Below are 19,164 nucleotides of genomic sequence, written 5' to 3'. Positions count from 1 at the left end.
TCAGACCTACTTTTTTAAAAGATGCCTTAACTCAGTCTCCCTCTTTGCTCCTGCAGATTTGTGCCTGAAAATAACTGTAGGAACAATTATTTGCAAGTTCAAAAGAGGACCTTTAGGCATCTAAGTACCTGATTTGTGAGTGCAATCAAATATATATCTACATGTCTTTGTGCCTGCAAAATTATGCTCTTGCAATTATTTATGGGTATGATAATGGAAACTTTAAAAAAAATCCAGCTCTTAGTCCTTTGCTCAAATTCACATATTTCTAAATCCTCCTCTTCAAATCTTCAAGCATTCTTCTTGCAATACTCTTTAAGAGTATACAATGCATTAATATCCATTATTTCATTTAAGTGCCACTTAATCAAGGCCAAGAGCAGTCTAAGGCAAACACTTGATTAAAATGAGTGCATCTCTATCATTCCCAAATTAGTGTGTTTGCAGAGTAAGGATACAACATGCTTATTTATCCACATAAGTGGCACAAAGTCTTTTTTTACTAGACAGAGGTGCAATATATTTAATGTCAGAATAAGAAAATGTGATTGTTGTGTTCCCTTCCTTAGGGCTTGAGCCTGATTGTCACCAGACTAAAAGACATGGCTGATAACGGCAGAGACACAGCAGAATTCCCTTCTCTGCAAATAAATGCACACGGATTCTTCAGAGGCAAACATCTAGAAAGAACTGCAGACTTAGGGCAAAGCACCGAAGCACGTGCTTGACTTCAAGTCCATGAGCATGCCCACTGATGTCAAAGGGAATGAGTATTCTCCCTTTCTATCTTAAACTGGAACACAAGAGCTAGTACAAAATGTGGTAGCTAAACAAACTCCCCTGTCCCAGGACAGATCCTCTGCCAATGTCAATGGTCAGAGCTCCATTGAAGTCAATAGTTCTATGATAAATAGCACCAGCTGAAAATCTCCCCCTGCCCCCATATCCCCCCTCATATCAGAGGCGGCCATTTCAGTAGCGAGTGAAGTAATTCTGATAGTAGGTGGCTCTTTAATCTAGCAGAAAAGGGCATAACAAGATCCAATGGGTGGAAGCTGAAGCTAGGCAAATTCAGACAAGAAATAAGGTGCACATTTTTAACAAGGAGGAAAATTAACCATTAGAGCATCTTACCAAGGGTTGTGGTGGATTTTTCATTACCTAAAGTCTTCAAATCTAGACTGGACATCTTTCTAAAAGATATGCTATAGCTCAGTGTTTCCCAAAGTGGGGTCCCCTGGGGGTCCACCATGAGTTGTGCAGAGGTCCTCCCTTGAACCAGGGCTGGAACACACTGGAACAGCATTCCAGTACTTTTGCCACATGGAGGACACCATTCTGTTCTCAATGGGTGTCCTCTGCACAGCGTGACCTCGCACGCGCCATGTGTGAGAGGTCACACCAGTGGGGGTATTCCAGTAGTACAGGAAATGAAAGGGGTCTGGGTCATTTAATCAGATACCAAAGAGGTCCTTGGGAAAAAACAGTTGGGAACTGCTGCTATAGGTGAAACTGAAGTTATGGGTTTGATACAGAAATTAGTGGGTGAGGTTCTTTGGTCTGTGTTATGCAGGAGGTCAGGCTAGATTATTATAATGGTTCCTTCTGCCTTAAAATGTATGAATCTGTGATTTGTGTACATAGTTTGATAATAAGTTTGGAATGCTTGGGGAAGGAATGGTTATATATTGTTATAGAATAAAAACAATAAACATACTCTGAATATATTACACTTAGTAAACTCCCTTGAGCTATTTTCCTTTGACTGTAATTTAGTTAATGAGCTACTCTGGTATTTATGTAGAATATCATATTTCCCTACTTTCATGTACTTCTGAACATAACACTTTACATAGTTGAATATTACTCTAATGTCATTGTTCAGAGATAGGCCCCTCAAGTGTTCTTAAGAAGAGGTTATCCCTTCATGGTGAACTGTGGTTTAATTTGCTAGAACACCACTTAATGAAGACAATAGCAGGCTGCACACACAAGGATTCTACTATAAAGGACAGAGTACTGCAAACTCTAAACAATAAAACCATCACCTCCCATTTCTATTAAAAGATTCTCAGTCCAATATATTAACCTAATATTGTGGACATCATCCCACTGCCCTCATTTCCTTATTCGTATGGTTAATATAATGGCATAAACAATAATAGGGGGCAAATGAACATCCTGGGTCATCTTATGCTAAGATCAGGAAAATCAAAGTTTCTCTCCCCTCAAAAACATTAGAAAACAACCAAGCAGCATTGCAGCCCAGTTAAGTGAGTGAGAGAGAAAAATATTTGCAGTTTAGAGGTGTTTGAAATTCAAAATGTTTGCATTATGGAATTTCACATGAGTATTTGCTCCTTTATTGCATAAGGTTTTGCCTTCTACTCACAATTTAATGAGAGTGGAAATTTTTACACTGATAACAAAGAAAGATAAGACTTTTACTAATGCCTAACTTAACAAACTATATTCGATTCAAGCAAATTTTCTCACCACATGCTCTGGCAGACTAGTGATCAAACTCTCAGGTCAGGACCCCTCCCCCAGAGTCCGAAGACTGCTTCTTTAGTCTTTTTGGGTGGAGCAAATGCAATGGGCAGGGAGAGAGAGAGAGGTGTCCATTCTTTTTATAAAAAGAAAAGGAGGACTTGTGGCACCTTAGAGACTAACCAATTTATTTGAGCATAAGCTTTCGTGAGCGACAGCTCACTTCATCGGATGCATGCATTGGTTAGTCTCTAAGGTGCCACAAGTCCTCCTTTTCTTTTTGCGAATACAGACTAACACGGCTGTTACTCTGAAACCATTCTTTTTATAGTTTCAGTCCCCCTCTTGAAAAACATTTCCAGCGGAGACCCAGGAGCCAAAGAGTCTATGTGAAAGGATGTTCCCGGCTCTTTTTTAAAACTCTTTCAACTTCCTTTGCCTTCCCTTCCTGCCTGGTGATTCTGTTCACTGCTTTAATGCAATTGAAGCAGAGCACATACTTCTTTGTTGAGGACAGACCTATTTGCCAGCTTCTGTTTGGGCAGGGCTGTGCGGTTTGGAAAATTAGTTAATACCATTCAGAGGAATCTTATAATGTCACATTCAATGTTGCCACACAGATTTTATCAGGACAACACTGACCAGCAAATTATGACTTTTCAAATGAAAAGTCACACCTTGTACAAACTTTATTACAATGATGTGTAGGGTGTGAATACAGGGGTGTATTCCATCAGACCAGCTAATTCATGTGAAAATTACAAAGTGCCTTGTCTTCAGTAGAATTTTACCTCATGTTAGTTAACTCGAGTTCAGAACACACCTTTTTTATGTCATGAAGACAAGGCCAATTGGACAACCTCATGTGTCTTCAGGATCAGGGCATTAGAGAAATGTTCTGCTATGGCCATTTCTGAGTTCTAACCAAAATGTGAAACCATTTGTAGGTTGAATTGTCTTGCGTGAAGCTGAATATTAAGAGATAATGCTTCTTTCCTTTCTTTGCAAAGAGCTTTGAGATCTGAGGATGGAACAAAAATCTGGTTTTGTCTGATGGAAGTCAATGGGAGTCCTGCCACTGATTTCCATGGGAGTCGGATCAAAGCTTATTATGATCAATAATCATTTATTTATTGCTACAGCCGCTCTACAGCATTAGTCTTGCAGTAAGCTCCCTGAAATGGCTCAGAAAGTAGGGAAAAATCTTCTGCCTGGTATCAATAAGATGCCGTACAAGAGAGAGAGGAACAGACAAGAATGTAAATTAGGATTTTCATGGTGTTAACTGTAGCGACTATGTTTACGGATGAAAAATAAAAAGACAATATCTGCATGCCTGGGACTGCCTCTGCTTAAGAGTTGGAAGAAATCATTCAAAAAACAGTCCATCAGCGTGAAAATATAGCCAATGTAATACGGTGTTAGGTTGCTGTAAATTACACTTTGAGTAATCTGCAGTATAATCACTGGTCTCCTAAGTTAAAAACGGTTATTGGCTGCTTTAACTAACACATCCAATTTTTTTCCAAGCTTGCTGAAAACATTATGCATGCAGCTCATAAACTTGTACTGGCTCTATTATTTGTTTCCACTACAGATAGTCACACTATCCCTCCTCCCCACTCCTTTTTCCACTCCCCAAATGGTCATACAGTCCTCCCAAAATGAGACATTGTAATGTGTAACAACAATTTAATATATCTTCTGGTCTTTTGTGTATTTTAAAGATAGGCTGTGCCCTATACCTCTGCCATTTATTCAGTGTGGAAGGCTGGATGTTTGCTCTGTACACTGGTGGGAACTCTAGAGGGGTGTAGAAGGGTCTCACAGCAATCAGAGTCTCAGAAGTAATGCTGGCTGATTAGATCATAATTCCATATAGGGGGTCCCTGGGAGCCCACCCCAGTGTGCCTGCTGCACTACCCTTGAGATCTCTAGATAAATAATGACCATTCACTCTCCCCCTCTCCCCTTTTATTACACTGTGTTTGCCTTGTCTCTCAAATGTCACACCTTTTGCGTTTCTTTAGAATAATTCAACTCAACAGACCCATGGGGCTATTTAAGGGTGAATCTTCCAGACAAATACTTTTGTGTGTGTGTATGGAGGGCCATCAATATTTTGCCACTTAAATTGCACTTTATTAGAAGCCTGATCCTCCATAGTACTCCATCCTTAACTCCTAGGAGGTGCTAGTGGCCTTTCCTCCTAACTACCTCAATGGAAGCTGAGAGCCCTCAGTACCTACCAAGATCAGGCCCGCTTTCATTTTCTGCAGTTGTGAATTAACAATCCTTTGCAATTTGTGACTTTACATTTGGATGATTCTTGGTTTTTGTTAACTTGGAACCCAAATATTTTCAGTATGGTGTATCTTGGAAATGATTTCTGGACAGCGGTTGGGATTTTTCTAAGGACCCTCTGGAAGTTAGGCATCAAAATCCCATTGGATTTGAATATGAGATAGTCCCTTTTGAAAATCCCATCCAATATTATGAAATAAAAGCTGGAACAGACTGAGAAAATCAAGTATAGAAAAAGCCTGTGGATTAGAATCAAGGGTAATAACTACTAAGTCTGAACCCATAGAGTTTTACATCCTCCTACAGCTACAACTGAAATAGATTGAGAATGTTTTCCAAAATACACAGTGAAAAACACAAGCATATAAACATAATAGTGGCAGTCTATGAAATTGGGACACACAGCAATGGAAAATTCTTTTCAGATTCACTTCCAGCAACCAGCAAAAGTGTCAAAATAATTTTCCCTGAGTTTTACAAGATTGAATTTTGCAAGTGGCTTTTACAATGTATGCTACTTTGGTTCTAAAGGAATCCTTTATCAAGTGAAAATGACATCTGGATTTACTGGGGTTTTTTTCCATTTGATCCTCTTCTACCTTTTGTTAATGCTGAGTTTAGGTTGTGAAGCATCAGAGACAGAGCCACATCTGGTATCTGGTAATTTAATAAAAAAAGCAACTCTGAGAATGTTAGGGAAATATTGACAGGTAAAGAGATAACTCTTCTTAATCAAAATGAAGAGTACAGGAAAGGCTGAAGTTACTTATAAAATGATATATCATGTTTATAGAAAATCAAGGCCTTTAGATGCAGGCAGCAGAATTATTTTTCTGTTGATTACATCAATTTGTCAATAAGGTATCATCCCAGTTTCAAATGTGACAGAGCATGTATCTGTGAACAGAAAAGGCCTGATTCTTGTTTCCATCAGTTTTACGCCATTGGGCAAAAATTGCAGCTTGTGTAATTCAATTGGAATCAGCTGAGAATATGGCCCAGTGATTTCAAAGAAGTTACTCCTGCTTTATAGCTATGTAAAGGAGAGGAGAATCAGGCCCACGCTCTCCTTTTGTTGTCAATTAGTTCTAAAGGTCTGTATATTTTCATTAATTGTGTTTCGATGAACAACCTATGTGATAAAACAGCCCGGGGAAGCTTTTCTTACTTGTTCATCTTTTCAGAGTTTGAAAAATACCCCATTTCTATTTTCAAACAATGCGCAGTAGTTCAATGTCAAAGACAAATGCATGCTGCGGTATTTAGACTTGAATTATACCATACTGAAGCCTAGGATGAAAAGAGAACACACAGCATGTTTCTGAGTCATTTTTGCCATAATCTAGCTTGAATGTATCTATGCTGATTCTCAGATCAGTTTGTGTTCCTTTATCTGGATCAAGCGTGTCTTCTTGGTGCATTGGAATGACCCATCGAAAAGCAAACGAATGAGTTTAATATTGTTTCTTTTAACATCCCAAAGGAATTTTTTCCCCAGAGGAATTTTACTCTGAAGCTAGGGTCAGAGTATGTGAGCTTTATGGTTTGAAATAAAAGTTATAGGGCCAAATTTTAAGGTGGTGTAAATTAGGATTGCCCTTTTGATGTCAGCATCGCTATGGCAATTTACATCCACTGAGGACCTGGCCCCTAATTTTTCCATATGAACGGCAAGAGTCCAGCGAGGTCACCATGCTACATAGTTTGGCTGTGTAAGTAAACCGGAAAGTCTGTGACCCCTATGGTTCATGATCAGGCAGCTGTTGGAGCCCGAAGTAGGGGCACAGATAGGCTGAGTTCCCTCAGGTCCAATAGCTGATGTAACACCACTGCCGGCGGGCTGTGGATACAGCAATACACTGGGGTCAGGACTACTGAGTTCCTATTCCCGCCCCGACCTGCTATGTAACGTTGCTCGCCTTCCAGCCACAGCTCTGCCCTGCATCTCATCTTCTGTTGTAGCCCACTGTGCCTCCTCTTCTCTACCCACTCTTCTCCCCTTGTTGCTTCTTTTGTCTCCTCCTCTCACTCCTGACTCTCATCTACTTACGCTCTAATTAATGATGATTGCTTGCTTGGATTTACTTTCCATTATTTAAGATGCTGCTCTTGCCTCCATGAGTTCGATTTAAAATCTTACTTATCTCCTAAAAATAAATGAAACAAATTATTTAAGGCATCAGCAAATTATTATGGAGAGCAGAATTACAGAACTCATGTTTTGAATGCACGGACCTCTCTGAATAACTGGTATCTTTGCATGTTTCTCACATTAGAGTTGAAATGACTGCTTCCATTTTCATTTGAAATGTGTATTTTCACATGCAAAGAACATCACCTAATATGTTCCTGATATGTTGGGGATTGGTCCTGCTTTGAGCAGGGGGTTGGACTAGATGACCTCCTGAGGTCCCTTCCAACCCTGATATTCTATGGTTCTATGATCTTGCAAACACTTATGCCTCTGCTTAACTTTATGAACCAATGGGAGTACTTGTGTGTAAATTTCAGCACAGGCATAAGTATTTGCAGGAGCAGAGCCTTAATTTGTGTGTCTCTTGAACTGAACTTTAATTCCACAGAGCATTCTGTATACTCAGAGTAAGCTGAGAAACATGTTCCAATATACATGAAGATGATAAATGGATGTGTAAGTACATGATGGAAACTTTTGTTAATATAATAATATGATAATATAAAAGGACTCACTCCAGTCAGGCAGGAAGGAGCTAGGGGGGAGGAAGTTTGGCTGAAGGGCTGGTTAATGAAGACACCCTCAAGTCATAGGTAAGGGTGAAGAAGGGAGAAGCAGGAGATCTGTGGGGAAGTGGCCCATGGAAATGTAGCAACTCTTGCAGTAAAAGGTTGGCTGCCAACAGAGGCAACCATTAGGGTCCCTAGGCCGGAACCCGGAGTAGGGGGTGGGCTCGGGTTCACCCCAACGCACCACTACAGAAACACCTCCTGGGAGGGGAAAACAGGCCCCTGTCAGAACAGGAGGCTAAACTGTTTTGGCATGAGGCCGTAGGAGCAACAAGGACTGGGAATTCTCTCACCAACCTCCATTGCTGGCTTATGATGAAAAGAGCTCAGTAGACTGTATCCCTGACCCTAGAGAGAGAACGGCTATGTGGAGGATTGCAGTGAGCCTCTGAAGCTAGCATAAACCACCTGGAAGCACGGGACTCATGGGGACAAGGTCGGAGCTCTGCCACACAGAGCTTAACATGTCTAAATTAGCCCTGAAGTTAGGCACAGTGAGATTCTGGTGTATGATCTGTTGAGAACCTGGACTATTAGCATTGTTCTGTCTGATATTATGGAAATAATTCCATAAGGGATTTTTTTAAAAAACAGTGAAAGAAGATTAAATGAGTAGTTTCAAATATGGAATGTCAGTTTCAGTTAAACTTTGTGTTTGAAAAATAACTCTTCCTCTTTTAGGTTAGTCTCCAATCAGTCAGGATTGTCTCTGAGTCTGAACTGAATATTAATCATCTTTAATATTAATGGTTAACACTCAGAACTCCAGTTAGGAAACCTAAAATTTACATATGGACACTTAATTTGAACTTGACACAACCTTCAGTCAGCTTTAGGTAATGGTGGAAGATATTGTAGAATGTGAGCAGAGCAGAATACATTATAGGGAATCTCGGTGCCATGGATTCAACCTCATGTTGATTTTGATAGAAACTATTTTCCCATTTCCCAAGTGCAATTACAGGGCTATCATTGCAACAGTGATGAGTGTAAGCCCTGGTCTACACTAGGACTTTAGGTCGAATTTAGCAGTGTTAAATCGATGTAAACCTGCACCCATCCACACGACGAAGCCCTTATTTTCAACTTAAAGGGCTCTTAAAATCGATTTCCTTACTTCACCCCTGACAAGTGGATTAGTGCTTAAATCGGCCTTGCTGGGTCAAATTTGGGGTACTGTGGACACAATTCGACGGTATTGGCCTCCGGGAGCTATCCCAGAGTGCTCCACTGTGACCGCTCTGGACAGCACTCTCAACTCAGATGCACTGGCCAGGTAGACAGGAAAAGAACTGCGAACTTTCGAATCTCATTTCCGGAGACTGCGGGAACTGTGGGATAGCTACCCACAGTGCAACGCTCCGGAAGTCGACTCTAGCCTTGGTACTGTGGAAGCGCTCCGCCAAGTTAATGCACTTAATGCACTTAGAGCATTTTCTGTGGGGACACACACACTCGAATATATAAAAACGATTTCTAAAAAACCGACTTCTATAAATTCGACCTAATTTCATAGTGTAGACAAACCCTAAGAGTTAGAGGATCAGGGCGATTTGAAGAAGCATCCAATATTTTCTCCAAAGTTTCTTGGGATAATTTTTTACACTCCCTCCCCGCTCTCTAATACTCGCTAATACCTCCCTCCCCATTACTTTCCAATATGCTTCAGCTTCCAAGGCTACATCTACACTTCACACCACGGTAGAGATAGCTACACACCTCAGTGAAAAGCTGTGTCCACACTACAGTGTGTAGCTACTTGTGTCAGTGAAAGGCTTTCCCAGTGGCCTTTCCCAGTGGCCTCCCCCCTGCCAGAGCCTTTTCCTACCCCCACACTGAAGAAGCTTTTCCCTGCAACAGCAGGGGAGAGCTAACCAAGCCTTGCCCCATGGTCTCCCCACTGCCAGAGCCTTTCCCCACTCGGGGAGTCTTTTCTGTGGAGGGGAAAGCTTCTAGAAGCAGAGAAACAGCAGGATATCTTGGGAGAATAGAAAGCGCATAAGGGATGTACTTGCACACGTACCCACCCCTCTTCAGGAATGTCTTTACTCTTCTTGCCTAAGCCTCATTGACTACACTGCTATTTATGCCCACTGCTGTTCAGACCCATATGAGCCGAAAGAAGCATGCAGTGTAGACGTACTTTAAGAGTCCCCACAACTCCCTTCTTCCATCCAGGACTTCCAGCCTCTAAAAGCTTCGTCTAGTGCCCACTGAAGTCAATGGGAATCTTTCCACTGAATTCACTGGTCTTTGGACTGGGTCCTAACTGCCCCTTCCTTCTCATCCATCTCTAGTGTGCTTCAGCTCCCCCAGTCTGCACTCCTCCCATAAACCCAATTGCCACCATCACAATTTTAAAATTCCCCTTGCAGGGTTTTATTAGCCTCTCTGCTAGGATCCCATGCAGTGTTAAATTCAAATATAATTGTTGGAACATCCCCAGTTTAAAGCTTTGCTGCACAATATGGAGTGTTGCATATTTGAAAAAAAACATTCCTTGGCTTGCACATTACTGTGTAGTAATAGATGTTAGGGGGTTGGAGGGAGGTAATAGGTGCTTTGGACATCTAACATTTAAACATGGCTGAATGTCTTTTCAAATGCTACATTAAAAATTAGAAACACTTAAAGATAAAATCCAAAAAGAAATCGATCTGAGGCTTATGGAACATTAGCCATGAATCTAAAATTAAAAGCAAAAATTTAAGTCAATGGCATTACGAACTCACATATCCTCAGCCTTAATAAAGTCCCTGTCTGTTGCTCCAGCAGTGCAAAGAGGCCACGCATGTGTCATAACTAGTTGAGGATACATGAGGAAATACATGGCTGGCCTAGAGCTCTGCCGCCTCCTTACTTTCTGGTATAGGGGACACAGCCATGGGAGTAGAACAGGACCATAGTGCTGCTGAGGGGGGGACCTACTCTAAGCTGGTGTAAATTAGAGCAACCTGAGTTAGAGCAGCCATAGGGCTGCTCTCGCTTATGCCAGGGACCAAATCAACCCACAGACTCTCAGGTATCTAAGGAGTATATAGGTGGAAGAGTGTGGTATATTTCAGCCAGAAGAGTACAGCTCAATCAGAACTGAGAATCAGACTTTAAGGATTTAAATTGGTCTAATCAACATAAAAGATCTGGCCCTTTTTTCTGAGACCCCTTTAGTATTAAAATGTTCATATTGCACAATAATAATCTTTATAAAATACATCCTGAGTAAGGATACAAATTCAAAGCCTGCTGAAGTCCAGTGAAAGACTCCTGTTGATTTCAATGGGCTTTTTGGATCAGACCCTTATCAAGTGTTTTACTGGTATAAATTAATACACTTAACTAAAATATCTTGATTAATAAAGTTTTTGCTTTGGGCTCAATTCTATATCCTTGTGGATAAAAATGTGCTATCAAAGTATGGGACACAGCTCCACAACGTATGCAGGATGGAATCCTACATGAATCTTCTCACATGTTTAGGCCCCGATTCAGGAAAACACTAAAGCACGTACTTAATATTAGACATGTGCTTTAGGCCATATGACTGCAATAAGAGTTAAGCACATGCTTAAAGTTAAGCACATGCTTAAGTGCTTTCCTGAATAGGGATGCTTTCTTGAATCAAACTCTTAGTGCTGATCTGTAGTTCCTTTAAACAAAACTTAAGTTCAGCTACTATTAGTGCCTTATGTCTTGTATTCCTTTTGTATTTTTAAAACATCAGTACTGACCTAGCAATTTCATTGCACTTGAACAATACTTTCATTTGTATTTAGCCCTCCTGTCCATTTGTTGACTATTGAGGAACGTTCCATTAGATGCAAAACAAGTGTTTACACATCTACATCACAAGCAAAACAATAGAGACACAAATAATATATAAACCAGTTAATGGATGCAGGTGTACATGAGTTATTATACAAAGGTGATGTTATCTACTAGAAGACCAAAGGAGAAGAGATACCCCATACAACACCAAAGGAAAATCAATTATATAATGTGCCATTATTCTGTAATTAGTAGGCAACCTGAGCTTGGAATTTTTGCATGGGCGATAATCCAGAATTCAACATTCTGTATATGTACTGTGCAGAAAGTAAATCAACTGATTTTTAGGAAGGAAATTACTGTGGGGAACTAGATATCCCAAAATATAGGCTCTGAGCCCCTGCACCATCTAGTCCTCTCTATCACTAGATTCCTGAATCCATGAATGCAAGGTACATTAAGATGCAGAGAGGGCTTTTTCTTTCCCAACTCACAATAGTCACATAGTGCCTGTCACAAGCAAGGAAGCAAGTGGAATAGCTGAGATTTCATAGTAAAATAATTATGGTCTATCCACAGATATTTAAATAAAGCTAGGAATGGACTTTTTCCTGGTTTGGGGGATTGTAAATCTCTGTGTGTTGGGGAAAAACTCCTGGCTAGAAGAAATAAATTCTTTCAATCTCCATAAAGCATGCAAAAGAGACTTTTACCAAGACAGATTTGCAGCGAAATTTACACACATTTTAACAGGGTTTAGTATAATCTATGGATAGGGATGGGGGAAACAAGTCAGTGAGCATTCAGGTCAGATATGTGCTTGGTTCCTTGGTTTATCAATCACCACGTAAGTGGCATCACACATTCTATAGGGAATGAACTACACACATTTGCCTGCACAACAGGATGGAAAATTCTTGTAGCTTTGTCTTCAAAGTGAAATGAAAAAACACGCACACACACCCCAGCCCCCTCAAAAAAAAAAACACAAGAAAAACCCAGAAGTTCTAATCCCAGGAACTTCAAAACAGCAACTGCAGGCAAGTGTGAATTTGAATTATGCCACACACTTATGCTTGTGTCCAGTCATTTGCTTGACCCAAATACTAAAGGGCTTCATAGCAAATCTTTGAAAGACTAAACCCATCAAAATGACCCAAGCGTGTTAAAATAACAAAAGTAACAACAATAACGACAACTGACCCCAATATGGGCTAAACTGTGGCTTTACCAAGAGCTTCAGGTGAGGGACAAAGAGCTTGATTGATACCCCAGCAGCAAACAACAAGCTTGATTGTGACTCAGAGAGTCACAGTCTGGTCTCTGGTGCTGCTCATGCTCCAGGTGTGGAACATACTCTGTGCCAGCCCCCCTCGCTGGCACAGATTAGTCCCCAGGCGGCGCCATCTCAGCTGTGCTGGCCTCTGCACGGAGAATGGAGCCCAGGTTCTGCACAGTACTTAATTTGTAATGAAAGAGGTGCGGGGTTCAAGCAATTTTTTTTTTTTACTTTTATAGCCTTCACAGCTATCCTACCCTTTCATAAGCACACCCTGATATTGCTCTTATGACTTATAATACAACAAAGCCGAAATAGGCTGCATGCTGAATGAGCATATTCTAAAGCTTGGTCCCTGCCCCTGCAGTGCCTACACCAACAAAACCACAACAGTGTTTTCAAACACAAACCTTTCCTTTCTGAACTGGTATCCACAGATTCCATCCATGCTGCTGTCTCCCCATCTTCTACTTCACTCGCCCTCTGTTGCGCCAGGTCTTAGTGCACCACAGTAACCCTTGATAATGCTCTTCCCTGCCTCCAATCAGAAAGGAAATTAATTTCCTAAAGGCTGGATTGTGACCTTTTGGACTCCCAAATGACATCAATTATGCCCATGAGTAGTTAATAGAAACTGCCCTGGGAGTAGCTAATCACCAGTATGAGTAATCCTTAAAACGAAGAGTTATGGAAAGCTCTTTTATGACAAACTGAGATTCCCACCCCATTTAAGGTCTGAAGTACATATTCAGAAACATGTTTAGCATACTCAATATCTCCACTTAACCCTTTCAAATGCTATTGTGTGACTCCAAATAGCAAGTATGGACTTTTCTTGTGGGAGCTCTGCTAAATGTGTGTCACAAAAGAGCATACAGGGCAACAAACTCTACTTAACAAATACAGTCTGATTACTGGAAAGTGGAGAATTTGCTTAATTCCTAACATTTTAACCAGAGCTATAATGTCTGTATCAAATAGTTTTGGTCTATCAGCTAGAGGCTTAGATACTAGCTTTCCCTCTTTTCAGGTCAAGTTGGGAAGTAATTATATTTTAACAGCTGGGAAAATATCTTCAGATATTAAAACTTCATAGATGCTCTCTGACAGCAGTGGGGATAAAATACACATGAAAGGTCTTTCAGAATTCCGAACGCTATCTGTCAGGGACAGCTTTTATTAAATTTAACACCAACTATATTTCATAAGGAATTATTTTCTTCTCCAGGGAAAATTTGTCAGAATCTGACAGGCTATTCATTTCCCCCACCTTGTAAATACCTTGTATGTTCTCAGTCACCAGCAGATTGGTATGATGTGCAGAGGGACTCATAAAAATGAGCTGAATTCTCATTAATAACTGAGGAATATTGGACCCTTCCCGCACCCCTTACTTAGGGGGGAATGTACTAGTTCCCTCTTTCTTTATTTCCCATGCAAAACATTGTTATGATTGATTATCCACTTCATATAACCCAGCACTCTAAATCTGTATTATAGAGGGTGGATATTTCTATCCCAGGGTTTGCAAACGGTGTCAAACATCTGAGTCCTGACTCAGTAATAGTATGAAAAGTTCCAGCAATTGGATTTAATTTTCTGGATCTTGATGGGATTGACAGCACTGCTTCCAAAGGGTTAGAACTGTGAACAGTCCCATTGTCTTCCATAACACATTCCGGGGATGCCAAGTGTTTACTGATCTCCAAGAAAATCATGTCGTAATTTGATTATTAATGAAACTGACAAATAATGCTCTGCATCTATGTTGTCTTCACCTCCCACATGTTATTATGCTTGACATTTTGTCAGCACTTCATGTTTAAATTCCCTGCTGATGTCAGTGAATGCAGCTCCATGGATTTCATGGATTCCATTTACACCAGTACAGAAGGTGGCCTGTCAAATGGATTGGTGCATGTCTGGCTGTTGTATGGGAGCTGAACTGCTGTTATTTTTGGCTGATCAAAGAAATATATCCCTAAAGCAAAAGTCAAAAACTCATCAGTCCTTTCAGATATCCTTTATTTACACTAGACAAAAAGTATTGTACTTCTCACCAGTAGTAAGCTTACCAAGAATAGTTTCCCTCAAAGTTGTCTATATATTTTGCTATAGGGTTTAGCTAGATCTCTAGAATTCAATGAACAATACTAAGGAATATTGTCTTAGGCTAGGGCAATGGTTTTCAACTCTGGTCCACCGCTTGTTCAGGGAAAGCCCCTGGCGTGCCAGGCTGGTTTGTTTACCTGCCGCATCCGCAGGTTCAGCCAATCGCAGCTCCCACTGGCCGCGGTTCGCTGCTCCAGGCCAATGGGGGCTGCAGAAAGCGACGTGGGCCGAGGGATGTACTGGCCGCCCTTCCCGCAGCCCCCATTGGCCTGGAGCGGCGAACCGCAGCCAGTGGGAGCCGCGATCGGCCGAACCTGCGGATGCAGCAGTTAAACAAACTGGCCTAGCGAGCCGGGGCTTTCCCTGACCAAGCGGTGGACCAGGGTTGAGAACCACTGGGCTAGGGTGACCAGATGTCCTGATTTTATAGGGACAGTCCTGATATTCGGGGCTTTTTCTTATATTGGTACCTGTTACCCCCCACCACCTGTCCCGATTTTTCACACTTTCTATCTGATCACCCTATCTTAGGCCCTAGTTCTTCACTTGTTTAACTGTACAAGAGTAGTGAGTGGGCGAAAATCCTGGCCCCATTGCAGTCAATGGCAAGATTCCCATTGACATCAGTGCGGCCAGGATTTCACATCTAGTGTGCAGAGTTAAGTCTTTGTAGGATCAGGACCTTTATTGACAAACATAGGGCCTGGTTGCACAGACCATTCCTCACATGATTAAAACTCTTCACGTGAGCAAGTGTTTGTAAGATCAAGCCCATAATTAGCTGGAGCAAACACAGACTGTAGGAAACAAAAGCTGGAATTTTAGGAGGCAAATTTGACCTGAATGCAAAGATAAAATCTAGTGTAGTTCCTGGCACCCCTTTATTTGTATATAGAGCACCAGGAAAACCTGTGGCACTGTAGAAATGGTAAATGATGACAATAATTAATAATTGATATCTCTTGATCTTGCCTTTTCCAATGACCTAGCTAACTGACCTGCCTAGCCTCTTCTAAGAACAGGAAGATTATCCTTCAGTAAATGTTGTTTAAACGGGCTACTGTTTTATCTCCTCTGTACTAGTAGAGTTGAGCCCATCACTATTCTTTAATGTAACTGCAGTGGTGCCATTGTAGGTAAAGATGTGTCTTTGACTTGCAGAGAACAACAGCCAAGATTCAAAACATCACAGACTTGAAAAGGAGATTTATCTGCATCTATCTTTATACCCTCAAATAAAAAAAATCAGTTAAATGTTCGGTATTCTCTGATTTTTAAAGGGGCTGAGCACCTACGATGCTTATTGCTTTCAATGGTATTTGTTAGGGGGCTTATTCCTTCACCCACTTACTTCCCTGGTCCTTCTCGCATGAACAGAGAACAACAATACCCGAAGTCCAAAGGTGCAAACAATTCAATGTTTATTGGGGTGAACTTCCAGCAAGCATGATTCCAGTTTCCTTCCTTAGTGTCCCCCTTCCCAGCTCTGACACCACAGAGCCTTACACCTGTGTCCCTGTTCCTATTCCTGGCCTTAGCCAAACGTGATTCCAATTTCCCCACCCCCATTCCCTGTTCCCATTATCCCCGCCACGCGCCCACCCACTCACTTCCTGATTGACTGCAGACTATATAGTAAAACTTAAGTTCTGCTTAGCTATACCTTAACCAATCATTTTACTGAAATTTAACTAACCAATCCTAACATAGTGTAACATGATTATGTAACCAATTATATCCCACCACCTTAATTAGTTTACACCCAGCAAAATTAATTATACAGCAGACAGGAACAATCACAAAACCAGACAGAGATTATACAGATAAACAACAGCAAAGTGGGAACTATAATGACAAAACAATACAGAAGTGAGGATTTCACATCCCAGCTATTGATAAGTGAGTTCTTGCCAGACAGGATGCTATCAAACTAAGTTTCCTTTTACATTTTCTAGGCACTTCCCTTTCTCTGGAGGTGATAGGCACTATCAGGACAGGATTGTATTCCTAACAGCCCAATAGCACCTTCTTTCAATGTGACGAGTTTGGAATGTGAGGAGGTGACAGGTTGCTTCCCAGTTTATGGCTGCCTCTGTTGCTAAGCCAAAGGCCTTAGCCTAAGAACAGGGCCTCAGACTGTCACAGTAAAAGAAGGACCTTACACCGGCAAACAGTGATTTTGATTCTTTCTTTTATACATCTAACTAGCCAAGTGATAAGAGTACACCTAAATTCTTAGAGTACAGGCCTTTACAGACAGGCCTGAATATCTATATCCTAACAGTATTTGAAGACATTCAGTGTCTGGAAATCAGGCCATGTGTGCCTGTAAAAGTGGTTGATAAGATCTGGAGCAAATGGGACTTATGGGACAAGCTGCATAAGGAGCCTAATGCTGCTATCATCATCAGGAGTGACCCTAGTGGACAGTATTTTCAGCGTGCTCCCTAAGAGTCAGAGCAAAAAAAAAAAAAAAGCCAACCAATAGCGTGGCAGTGCGATGGTGCCCCCTGGAAATTGACAACTTCCCAGCCTCTAGAGCTTGCCCTGGCCATCACAGTCACAGAGGTCTGAATCCACAAAGCGCTGTGATGTTGAGCTTTGCAAAGCTTACCTTTTAGGCACCTAGAAAATCAAAGGAACAAGACAACACTGCAATCTACAAAGTGTATGTTAGGTATCTAGGCTCCCTATGCAATGAATGTGATCCATCCAAAAGCCATCACACTAGGTGGGGAGCCATCTACCTGGCCAATGGGAGATACTAAAAAGAGGGGTGTGTCCTAAGCCCCACCCCTCTCATGGAGACAGGAGCCAATCTCTGCTTAGCAATCCACAAATTGGACACCCCTCTCCTGGAGTCAGACAGCTTAGGTGCCTACATTGTTTCTTGCAAGAGCGAGTTAGGCATCTGTCTCACTCCAGACAAAACCTCCAGAGAATGGGATATATGTTTAATTCCCCCCCTCTGCTGAGGGGGCAAAAGGATTTGAATAGGGGTCTGCCACCTCTCTGGAGAGTGCGCTAACCACTGGGTTGTGGGATAATCTGATCGGGGTGGGACTCCTTCCATCTCTCTTGTTGAAGCTTTTCCCCTTTGGATAAAGAGTCACTGGAGTAGGGGTACTGGACCCTGCTGTCTACGTGGGAGTTTCATCAAGACGATCTCTAAATTGTGCAGATTTCATCAGAGAAACTCTCCGCCCATCCTCCTTTGACTCTTTTTTATAGAGAGATCTCCAAAGCCCCTTGACAGGAGAAAAAAGGTATTCTGAAATGAAATGATCATCAGTAGGAGAAAGACCAAGGCAAAATTGCACAAAGGGAGAAAGAGAGATTGATCCCGCATTCAAAGGGAAACTGGATTTTTATTTATTCTTCTGATGAAAGCCATTTCATTGCTACAGTGGCAGAATTTAAAAAAACAAAAAACAAATACAATTAGATGTGAAGGTTAGATTACAAATTCTATAGTGTAAGGTATACTGATGTAACATGAAGTATGTTTCACCACATTTCGATAGCATGCACAATACATAGGTGTGTGTGTTTGCATGTATAAATAATTATGTATGTGTGACAGGGTGTACAATCCCTGCACCAGAAAGGAAGAGGTTAAAGAGCTGCTTTGGGCACCACAGCCTTCCCCTCCCCCAAAGCAAAGCACTATGGGCTGGAGGCAGAGCTTAAAAAGGGAACAGAACAGCTGGCTTGTAGGCAGACAATGGAGTTCAATAGATCTGTGCTCTTAGCTCCTTGGAAGGAGCACTGTGGGAGGTCCAGCTGCTTAGGGGTTCTGGCTATTGGGACTCTGCCAAATCTGCTGAGGAGAAAAGGGCTCTGGACCTTCAGAAGGTCTGTGACTCACTGTTGGTTTATTGTCTTCACTTTGCCCTTTTGTAGAAGGGTCCTGGAAGGAAGCAATCCAGGGAAGCGTGTTAGGGGTGCAGACCTTTGTTGCCTGCCACAGGGTCCTGGATTGGAATATGGTGGAGAGGGTAGGCCTTGGTTTCCCTACCAACCCTTTTGTGGGGCATAAGGTGGAAAGCCTACCCCTGTTATGAGGAATGTAACTAAAAGAAGTCTTTCAAGCCAGGAGCCACTCACTTGCCTGATTGCAGGGCTATGCGTAGTTGGGCTCTTGGCCTACTCCAAAAGGAGCAGATGTAGAATGCGTGCCCTGGGCTGAGTTATGAGGGGGTCATTGCAGGGCCACAGCAACTATCAGCAGGAGGGTGGCAAGGAAAAGGAGAGCCTGCTGTGTCCACATGGGTCTGTCTGCAGTGAGTTAACTTTTCCACAGTGTGTAATACAAATGTGAATGTATCTGTATGTCTAATGAATAACAACAAATTGTGTGTGTGTGTGTATAATATAGTCACACACAATATTTTATAAAATTATGAACTGCAAAATTTTCAGCAGTTCTGTGCAGATATGAAATTTAGTAA

Source organism: Lepidochelys kempii, chromosome 7, assembly GCF_965140285.1.
Source record: "Lepidochelys kempii isolate rLepKem1 chromosome 7, rLepKem1.hap1, whole genome shotgun sequence".
NCBI classification, from domain to species: domain Eukaryota; kingdom Metazoa; phylum Chordata; order Testudines; family Cheloniidae; genus Lepidochelys; species Lepidochelys kempii.
Note: the sequence above shows the minus strand (reverse complement) of the source record.